The sequence below is a fragment of the Anthonomus grandis genome, chromosome 16 (genome assembly GCF_022605725.1).
Source record: "Anthonomus grandis grandis chromosome 16, icAntGran1.3, whole genome shotgun sequence".
In the NCBI taxonomy this organism is placed as follows: Eukaryota; Metazoa; Arthropoda; class Insecta; order Coleoptera; family Curculionidae; genus Anthonomus; species Anthonomus grandis.
The window spans coordinates 5217419-5227295 of record NC_065561.1 but is presented as its reverse complement, the minus strand read 5'-3'; the positions used below and the strand labels follow the sequence as shown (position 1 = coordinate 5227295).

General features: G+C 30.9%; 1 long non-coding RNA gene across 1 annotated transcript; it reads left to right on the top strand.

Annotated features, from left to right (window-relative positions):
* Positions 1-2231: 2231 nt before the first annotated feature.
* On the top strand, positions 2232-3973 carry LOC126745827 (uncharacterized). Its single transcript, XR_007663725.1, has 2 exons — positions 2232-2354; positions 2493-3973. It is a non-coding gene; the product is annotated as an uncharacterized LOC126745827 (long non-coding RNA).
* The last annotated feature ends 5904 nt before the right edge of the window (positions 3974-9877 follow it).

Below are 9877 nucleotides of genomic sequence, written 5' to 3'. Positions count from 1 at the left end.
TGGTAGAGAGTGCTTGTATCGGTAGAATCAACAATGCGATCGAGCTGCGTTGCGTTGCCATTACCGTTTTCTCTAATATACTTTATTTACATTTATTTAACGTTGTATATTGACTTCGATATAGAGGATCTTATCATATTATATTTTAAAAAATGCTTGATATTTTATTAAAGGGAAGCAGTAGTATTGTTTTGTGCCTTCGGAAACAACTGAAAACTTGTATGATATTATAAAGTCATTTTTGCCATTTCTATATAAGCATTTGGCATCATTGCATCAGAGATGTTGTAAGCAAACAAACCTGCCCATGGTTCCACGGCATGCTACCTCTAGCCTTTCAATGTTCTAAGCTTATTCTAATGTTTTAACAGAGAATTTGGATACTAATCACATGCACCCAGTTTCGGCATCATTGCCACATAAAATTTCAGACTATTTTTATATATCTCATCATGCTGTTTTCAAGAAAGATTCATCCACTACACCCTTGGAAGTAGTGTTAGATGCCAGTAGTAATATGCCTGGGAACATTTCCAGAAAACATGGTCCAGAACTACTAAGGGACTTATAATAAAAAACTTAGAATAAAAACGTGAGATTTAAAAAATTGATTTCTAGACTCCAATTTCTAATTGCTGTGATATATAGAATGTACCAAATGATTCTTATTGAACCCCATTAAACTAATTTTCAACAAATTCGGTGGATGTTTACATTTTAGAACATTGAAAGGCTAGAATTAGTAAACAACAACTTTGTTTGAGTTCATCATGTGCACAGAGGCAAGGAGGTGCTTTGTTTATAAACATATTCATCGATTCTCTGTTGTCAAGTTTACACACATTTTCAAAAGAGGAAATTTTCAGCTATTGTTAATTTAACTTATTAATGTTAGATTTTGGATTAAAAATAAAAAGAAGAAATAAATGTATGTTATTTCTAAACGCAAAAATAACTTCTTCGAAGAAAAAAAATTATTAACATTCTTATTCCTGAAACCACTTCTAAAAAATTTGAAATGGCACCAGCGTTCAGTTATTTCAGTGTTTTTATGAACTGGTATGATAGTAGTCATAGTGTGATTTTTTTTGTCATTTCTACATAAGCATTTGTCATTATCGCATCAGAGATGCTGCAAGCAAATAAACTGCCCATAGTCCACGGCAATGCTAATTCTAGCCTTTTAATGTTCTAAGGTTTACACCAAATTAATCCATTCAAGATTTTCAAATTAAGCATGAACTCTTTGGCGTTACGTGTAGCTCATATTTGGTTATCTTTCTTACATCTGGCTAGAGAATATACTGATCTCCCTTTAGCTTTAAAGGTGATTAAAAAATCAATTTTTGTCGTCATCGCTATTACCAGCCATGATAACGGATTCGTCATTGGTTTGAATTATAATTGGATTAATTTGCGGTATCTATTATACCTCAATTAAAGTATTGTATTTAAGACTTATTGAACTTACATTAAAGTAAATATAACGAAGAGTTTCGTTAAAAATTTAAGTTCAAATATCTTTTAAATATCTGAATAAGTCTATTTTCTTCTTCTTTTCAATATTTGAGCGTATGAGATAGTATTTTCCAAATTGATATTTAATATAAGTGACATAATACCCAAAATAAGTGACTTTATAATGACGACAAAAATTCAATTTAACCTTAAATTTTTATCTTAAAAAACGGAACTATATATTTTTTTTAATAAGCAAATATTAACAATATATCTTTTAACGTATATTGTATTTAAAAATTACAATTCAGGTTTAAAATATATTCAGGTCAAAAATTACACGTGTTAAGAAATTGATACTCTCTTAAAATTTGATCGGTAAAACGGTCATAAACTAACACATTATAAAATGCCTAAAAATATTTACCACAACTATTCGATTCATTATCACTAGTATTAAAAATTCAAAATTGTTTTAATTATTACCATATACATAATATTTAAAACTTACCAAACATCAAAACCATATCCGCCATTTCGGAAAAGGGTACATTTCTTGGTCTAGGAGCCATTATAGCTTTATAAGTTGTAAGAAAACACACCAAATACAAATATGTAATTAATTTATTTTATGGGTAATTGAGAAGCTTTACCCGCTTAACACGAGCAAGAACGACTAAACTCATAAAAATTTATCGCGATCGCTCAAATACCCCTAAATATGATAAAGAATCAATTCCAAATGTGGCGTGACAAGAGTATCAAGCGCCGAATGTCAAAACAAATCATCAAATTGACTGAATGAAATCAAAACGTTGACCAACAAAAAAAATCGATCCTCTCGAGATCAAATCTTACAAAATTGCCAAAAAATTGCAAAGGTAAAATGACAAGGGGTAAGTAAACAATCGCAATAAAATTATATTAGCTACCGTCAAAGGCTCTCCTTCCATTCTAAAAGTTCTGTATATAGACTGTATACCTGTACTTACGGTACACCCATAGGTGTCCTAAAAATAAAATTTCCTTTTTAGAAAGCAAGCGAGATATCGCAATCAATGGACAACAGATAACCAGTGAGAAAATACGAAGAACGGCTCCGGTAAGGGACGTCTAAAAATCGATTTTTTTTAGAAAATGTTTACATAGAATGTTGAGTGTGAACATTTTATTGATAAAAAGGTGAGGATAAAGTAAAAAAATGCAAAATTTTAAAAATTATAAAGGATTTTCTACTTACGTATAATTCACAATTACACCCAGCTTAACTACACTCTATTTGCGACTAGGCATCACGTTGACCATTATATATGCTATTAATTTAAATTTAAAGCCTTAAGTAACAAAATTCTGTAACTTCGAAGGATTTACATCACTTCTTTAGGTCATAAACACAAATTTTCACACACAAATCAGGAATATCAAATATGTAAATACCGATTTATTCATAAATAAAAAAGACTGTCAAATGTCACTTACATCAACTAACATTATTTATTGGAAGTGGCTACTGTACTAGAACGATTATCATAATTTTCTGTCGTGTCTCATTATAGGTAAGTATTTGTTTATTTATATAATCATAAAATATGCACACAATGAGGCAGTAGCCCCGTGTGCGCATACAAGGCGGATGCACATGGGGCGGCAGCCCCATGTGCGCACATGGGACTGTTTGGCTGGCGCACATGTGGAGTTGGGATTGTAAAAAGGGATTTGAACCTTGGGTTGGCACTAAATAGTGGGTTAGGTAGTCGTTTGAGCCCTACTTAGAGAATGGGATAATAGTTAGAAAATGGGAATTATAACTATTATCATATCATTAACATCATATCATATCATTAACACGGGGCTTCCGCCCCGTGTTTGTGTCTATAATTCCTATTCATAATCCCTATAATGAATTTAAAGATATTTACTGTTTTGAATATAAGTCAATATACATTAAACCTCATCGTTGTTATTTACCTAATAATAATTAAATATCTTATTATATATTAAATTACATAAAATATCAAAAAATTTAAATAAATAATACCTATCATGTATTGTAAAATCTAACTATATTATACCTTTATTATCTAAAATTGAGTCCACAACCAACCCATCTAACTAAAAAGTGTTCCAGACAAAACCAAAAAAAACTACTGGGGACATACTGAAGCCACTGCCATTTGTGTCAATAAGGTTGTTGTTTTATTTTTCTTGTGTGTAAATTACAAAATATGTAATTAAAAGGGATACAAAGCGATAAAAAATGTTAAAAAATTGCCTCAATATATATATTTTTTAACATTCTATGTAAAAATTTGCAAAGAAATGGTTTTTAGACGTCCCTTTAAGTTTACCGGACCCCGAAGAACCAGTACAACAGAGCGGTCCCAAACGGAAGGCCCGATATTAAGGATCTGGAACTGGTCATAGTCTCGGAATAAAATTATACATTGCCACTATTATAGCATATTAAAGAAAACTTATTAATAAGTTATTATAGTTAATAAATATTTAATTACTATTTCATAAGTCTATTTTTGTGTTCTTAAAACATAATTGATTCATTACTATTGCAGAGCTTATTTTTTGACAAACGTGGCTTCTTGAAATCATCATATTGCTTAAGATTCGAAGCCAATCATCCGAACATTTTTGTACTGGGTTTTTTTCTCTATGGATATTAATTTAAACACATACGAGCAGCTTCAACGGCGTTGCTGCGTTCAATATATCAAATTATTCTTCAGGTAAAAAAAACACGTTCCATATTGTAACAGAAAAAGAACTGTAGCAACAAGACGCAAGAACAAAGTTCAAAAACACTATGTATCAATAAAAATATACGATAATAAAAATATATATTAAATTTATTTGTCCTAATATTAAATCCACTGACTATAATATAGAAGTTTTGAATTAAAATAAGGAAAACTCTCCCTTTCTCGACTCTCTTCAATCAATGCAACAAGAAAATTCATTTATGTCAAAAAAAGGGGGCAGAATTACTAGTGCTCGGTGTGTACTCAACAGAACCAATAACATGAGTGAATTTTGAGTTAATGGTTCTTTCTAAGACCCTGATGTCTTTAGAATGCAACAATGTTAACGGGGTATGAAGCATATTAAAATAAAAGCAAATTTAACAAGTGTGATGGCAGACACACTTATCACACTTAATAACATGTTAATTTAACTTTTTACACTTATTTTTTTAGATTTTTTGTTTCAAATATATTATGTATTTTCACATTTATAATGCCCAAAATAAAGTTATTTACCTTTTTTATTTCATGTAAAAGTAGTTTTCAACAGAATATTTAATAGGTATTAAGGGTTTTCGATATAAACAGGGCTGCCGGACGGAGTAATTATAAATTCATGTCTGGCAGCCCTGTTTATATCGAAAACCCTTAATACCTATTAAATTCTGTTAAAAACTACTTTTATATGAAATAAAAAAGGTAAATAATTTTGGGCATCATAAAATGTGAAAATACATAATATATTTGGAACAAAAAATCTAAAAAAAATAAGTGTAAAAAATTAAATTACCATGTTATTATTTATAATTAAATAGTGTAAAAAAAATGTAACAGTGGCAAAATTTGTTTCACCTGTCTCAAAGTCGGGGTAAGAAAATGTTGGTTCCAGGTTTGGAATTAAGCCAGTCATTAAAAATACACTTAAGTAAATGAACAGTGTCAAAAAGGTAAAAAAAAGAGGCCTAATGGGGTCAATAGGATGTGGGAAAACTATACTTAACTGATTAAGGAGTGAAAAATTGGTTATTGATTTACTGTTTATTGCATTATTATCACTTACTACACAAAAAACTATGTACTCAATCTATTCCAAATTTTCTACTACTGTTTTTATAAAGTTATTAAAACATTTCAGAATTTAAACACAGGAGATATATGAATAACTTCTTTAAGGGTTGAGCATGGGCTAGCTATCATAAATGCCACTGCAAATTTTGCTAAATTATGATTATTTACTGCTGCTCCTACTGTATTGCCCGCTTTGTAATCTAAATAAGGCACAATTTAAATTTCATTGAAGAACAACACACCATATTTGTCTTTTTCTGTTAAATATTGATGAATATTATGAGCGTAAGTTAAAAACAAATTTCTTTCATCAATATGTGGTTTGGTTAAACATTTATTACAGATAGATTTGATAGTGTCAGGATGTGGTAAAGTAATAGGAGCATGATTTCTTAAATATTTGTATGAATGAAGGCTAATAGTAAATAAAATAGAGCATAAGACAATTGTACTGGGTGAGCCTTGGTGCTGTGAGGTGATTACCTTTCTTTTAAATCATTAAGCAAAGTCAATTGTTTTGAATCAAATTTTACAGTATCTGTAAATTCAACTGAGCCTTTAAGATTTAAAAGAATATCAGTAACAAATTTGAAAATTGTTTTGGTTTTTCGAATTCAAGTTGATATGAATCAGGTTTGAAAAGCAATGTATCATCTTCAGTGTCACCACTAGTACTAGTTGTTGGAAACTCAGTGAGCAGATTATAATGTAAGCTCAAAGGGAATGATATCATTGTGTTATCAATTGTGTCTATGATGCTTTCTAGTTAACTCAAAGTATTTTTTGGTGATTTTAAATTATAAATTAATACACAAACAGATTGGTCAAGCTTTAATTTTGAATCTATAACAATTGCCCATGTTAATATAGGGGCCGGTGTATATTTTACCTTAAACAAAGTCAAATTTTCAATAGTTTTCAGAATGTATGGGACAACCCTTAATTAAAAACCATCCTCCTTTAATACGAAAATTGTTTAATACTTTTAAACATTCCTTAAAAGTCTCAAAATAACGGGCCTTTTTAAAAGCAAGGTAATCTTTCTTACTTTCCACTAATGGTTTAAGAAATTGTTGCTCCTCTAGCTGCTTAGATTTTTCATCTCTACTTATACGAAATAATAAAATTTTTTTGAATAGTAATTAGGGCAATTTGGAGAACTGGTTGGTGTGGCATTTTCCTACAAACGAGGTTTTTTCAAAGTGACTGAAATAATCCTACTTATAATTTATTGCCTTGGAATTTACATACAATGCACTCAGAAGCAAAATGAAATATACAAACTTTTATTAGGCACTAAATCTTCTCGCGGAGTAGCTTGCAGCCATTTTTGTTTTAACTCGGCGTTTTTGAGGAAACTAAAAAGGTAAACTTTTGATCCGTTATCATAATTTCCGCGTCATCCCGATGCACAACACGTAAATGACATATTAACGGGATTCCTTCAACATAACAACACGATCACACAGAAACGACCGAAATTTGATTAAAACTGGTATTTTTTTTATTTTCAAACCAAAAAGGAACGCAACGCGAACCGGCGAATAATAAACTGTTTATAAACAATCAAAATGAAGACACGTGATGCGTGGGACTCTACTAAACTGCTAAATACTCTCTTCAGATTTCTTATGGCATTTTCTACCAGCCTACATATGTCGTCACGACGATTTTTATTTTAGCCCAGAGGCCTTAGTACTTAAGGAAGTGTTGATTCAATTCGCAATGATTTGATGGCAATTTCAAGATTTTTTGGCGGATAGCTTTAGCCATTTCATCCACTACAAATATGTCTGCATGTCGGCTTTCGTTTAATAATTTCAAAAATTCTGTCTTTACCATATCTTGTTTGTAATGAATTTGCTTGCTCATTAACGAGTCTTGACTATCAGCTTTTTTTGTAGTAGATGTGTAGTAGATGTAGGGGACTTGTCAAGTTCTGCAGTATGATAGGATGCGTTATCCAGCACAATAATACAGCCGTCTTTTAAACAAGATAAAATGTTTTCAAACCACTCTTCAAAAACTCGGGAATTCATCTCCTCATGATTATCAAGAAAAGAAAAATTCCGCCTCTCCAGACCATATGCGTGTAGAAATCCCTGCTCTAAAATGTTTCATTATCCGCCTTTTTAACACACCTTTTTGCCGTTATTTCTTTATGAAAAACGACTTGAAAATAGTATTAGACATAGTAACGTACATATTGGAAAAATCTGCAAATCAATATATTCTAAAAACTAGCATATTACAATTAGAAATGACAATTAAAGAAGTACCACTCAATCAATCAAATAGTAATCAATATGTTGAATTACATTTAATAACTAATCAAATATCAATGCTATATCAAATCATTTACTATATATTTGAAAAAAACAGAAGTAGCAATCTCTTTCACTAAGTTAAACATATTACATAATTCAATAATTGATCTAATTGGATTAATAAAAAAAGAAATAAATATATTTAAAAATCAATAAATATCGAAAAAATTTTAAATTTTGATAGAATGAGTGCAATAAAATTTAATTTGACTCAAAAGATGCAGTTAATACCTTTATATTAGTATTACATTTGGTCAAATCAGATATACCGGGTGGTGCGTCGCCGAGCGGAACATAGGAAATCCTATGTAAATTTTAAGGGGGACAATTATTGGCTTCCCTGTACATTTGATAGAAAAAATGTAAAACCGGTTTTCCACCAAACAAACTAGTCGAGTTTCTGTTTTGTTCTTGTTTTTTGAAACACATAAAACAAAAAACAAAACTCGGACAAATTTGAAACTCTGTTTCCACTAAGCAGACTAATTATAGTCGGAGTTTCGTTTTAGTTTTTAGTGCTTTTTCACCGAATGAACTAGTGTGCTGCTTGTTTTGTGCTACAAAAGTTATGGAAATGTTTAATAATAAAGATGATTTTTTTATCATGGTTGGTACAAAATTTTTCATTATCTAGGTACTAATAATGAATTCATTATTATTAAAAGTGATGTAGGTAATTTGCTTTCCTTATTCTTTTTATGTTTTTTTAGTAGAAGAAAGCATCGCGATCATAGACTGGGTCAAATCTTCTTTATCTAGAAGAGCAAATGATGGCGTCACACAATTAATGAGAGATTTACAATATGATGATATTAATTTGCATGGTGAACTACGTTCATCATTTCATAAATTTACTAGAATGTCCAGCTCTGATTTCGAAGAAATAATAATAATAAATAAATTTAATTGGCCACAAAATCTTCAAGCAAAATATAAATTTCAGAGATTCAATATCTGTTAAAGATCGTTTAGCATTAGCTCTCAGATTTCTTGCAACTGGTGACAGTTAGCAGAGCTTAATGTATGCGATGCCCTAAACGAAGTTCTACAAGAATACGTAAAAGTAAGTATGTACTAAAAAAGCACTTTATTTAAAACAAAAAAACTAAAGAATTCATCGGATTTCGTTTAATAATAGTTTAAAGTAAAATAACGGCACATTAATTGTTTTGTTCATCTAAATTGCCAAAAGCTGACGTAAAAGCCGTTTGCAAAATATTAGGCGGTTGTCCACCAACCTATTAAGATCCCATTGCATTATCGGATGTGTAATAATAAGTTGAAGGTGATTGTGATAATGCCGTTTGAGGAACGAGAAACGAGAAACGAGTTTGAAGGAAGTTTGAGCAACTGGTAAGAAAGATTGGGCAATTAGTTGAAACTGGGACATACGAGCATTCGATATTTGTTGCTGCGTAGAGACTCTAACGTACTCTGATTGTAGGTTTCTTAAATTATTTGCTATATTCTCACCGAACACGTCGTATTCATCCTGCTTTTTTTTTCATATACAGATTTCATCATTTGTAAAACTTGGCCAGTCTCACTGAGCTCTTCCAATCTTTTATTATTTTTCTTGGTAGTTTTCACTTTTGGTGTTGTAAGGTTACACAAGTTACTTTCTGGTTGGAAATATATTGGGTTAGCATTTGATGGTTTTTCTCTCTGAGCCATTGATGAAAATAGTCTTTAATAAGGCAGAGCTGGCTTCGTCAGTTAATTAAGAGTTTTCACCCTCGACTTCACTAGGTATATCAGATATACTTTGGGTTGGTATTTCTTTATCTGAAGAAACGCTTTCCTAAAATGATGAATGAATTAGGTAATGGACCGAACTGGAAGAAAAGCAATCCCCTGTACGTGTGTTGTCATATGGACAGTTGGAAACAAAGTGACAATAATGTGAAATAATCTTAATACAGAGGAATGCTTTCCGCCCAATTATGTATTTTGTCTACTTTATGCAGGGTGTTTCACAACTTATCCATGAAACTTTAACCACCTATGCGCTGGTCAGAAAAAAGGAGATTTCTCAAAAAAAAATTTAATAAAAGTCCTACAGAAATTACCCTGAGTTTCTTAGTGTGGGGATACTTTGAAAAACCAAGTATACCGTGAACAGATTTTATAAGTGAACTGGTAAACTGTGTATATTATTTGATTATCTCGATTTCTGTAGGACGTTTATTACATTTTTTCTGAGAAATCAACTTCCTTCGGAACAGAGCATAGGTGGTTAAAGTTTCGTGGGTAAGTTGTAAAACACCC